We start from the raw sequence: 1,512 nt of genomic DNA, 5'->3' as shown, positions 1-1,512 counted from the left end.
ATATATATATATATGCAGTTCCTGTTTCCCATTTTTGTTCCTCTGTTTGCAGTTGGAAACAATGAAGGTCTCTGGTGTGGCAGGAGGGCCTCTCCTGCTTTTGTCATTCGACCCATGGCTACAATATTTTGAAGCTAGCCAGTACTAATCTATTGCTCCAGATCAGAATTAGTACATGTGCTGCCAAAGCAAGCGCTGCTACAGGTCAGAATTAAAAGTGTCTTATGTGAATTAGCTGCCACCTGTCCCATATGAGCGCTGGGTGGGAACTGGCTGTCCTGTCTCCAGAGAGCCACCTGACTTCCTTGAGTTCACCTATGCTGTCAACTTCTGCAGCATTAATAAATATGGTTACCCGGGGGAAGTCTCATGGCGAGCTTGTCACCGTGAGCTAAGGCTTCACAGTGTGAGAGGCTGTGCTGTAATAGTACACACCATCCAAAGGGCATTTCCATTCACCTTTTCAAAAAAAGAGATAGCAAGTAATAGTGGTGGATCCAGGGAAGTAACCCAAGAGCTACTGGGGAAGACAAATTCAGCATCATCTGAGTGGACAACTTGGGGGTCCATCCAGAAGTGTTATCTGGGAGCAGATTTCCCCTTGATAGATTACAACTCCTTGTTGTTCAATAGAAGAATTAAGTTATAGGGGGCCGATTAGCTAAGTTGTTTAAGCGCTTGCTTACGCAAATGTAGTCAGGCGCAGGATACCACATTTTGATTCCCAGCTCTACATGCCTTACCAGACCCGCCCTTACAGCAGCCTGAGCCAGCCAAAAAAAAAAAAAAAAATCCTTCTCAAGAATTAAATTATAGGGCTGGTGAGATGGCTCAGTGGTCTAAAGTACCTACTTGGTGGGCTGGCGAGATGGCTCAGTGGTCTAAAGCACCTACTTGGAACAAGCTTGGGAAAGCATAGGGACCGCGGTTCGATCCCCCAGCACCACATACCAGCCAGCCCTGCCCCCTGGTGGGCTGAGCTGGCCACACACACACACACACACACACACACACACACACAATAAATAAATGTTTAAAAAAAATAAAAAATAAAAAAAATAAAGTACCTACTTGGAACAAGCTTAGCAAAGCACAGGGACCACGGTTCAATCCCCCAGCACCACATGCCAGCCAGCCCCGCCGCCCTGGTGGGCTGAGCTGGCCACACACACAAAAATAAATAAATAAATAAATAAACAAACAAGAATTAAATTATAGATCCTTCAGTTCATAAGCCTGATGACTGGATGTTCATGTCTTATAATGCATGAGATGTGGCTCCCTCAAACCTTGTTACGACGTGGGCACATTACCCATCTGATGTGAAAAAGAAAGAAAGAATTAAATTATAAGGGGCTGAGGAGATAGCTCAGTAGAACAAGTGCTTGCCTGCTAAGCACAAAGGCCTGAGTTCAATCCCCGGTTCCCCCCCAAAAAAAGAATTAAATTGTAATTATTTTGGGGCCAGGGAAATGGCTCAGTAGAATAAGCATTTGCCTGGCAAGCACAAGG

At 45.2% G+C, this 1,512-nt stretch overlaps 1 non-coding gene across 1 annotated transcript; it reads left to right on the top strand.

The window, feature by feature from the left end:
- Positions 1-1,218: 1,218 nt before the first annotated feature.
- LOC111812690 lies at positions 1,219-1,323 on the top strand. The gene has a single exon (XR_002818124.1). It is a non-coding gene; the product is annotated as a small nucleolar RNA U13 (small nucleolar RNA).
- Positions 1,324-1,512: the final 189 nt, after the last annotated feature.

Source organism: Octodon degus, unplaced genomic scaffold (assembly GCF_000260255.1).
Source record: "Octodon degus isolate 3935 unplaced genomic scaffold, OctDeg1.0 scaffold00136, whole genome shotgun sequence".
Lineage (NCBI taxonomy): Eukaryota > Metazoa > Chordata > Mammalia > Rodentia > Octodontidae > Octodon > Octodon degus.
Note: the sequence above shows the minus strand (reverse complement) of the source record. Positions and strands in the feature narration are given on the sequence as shown.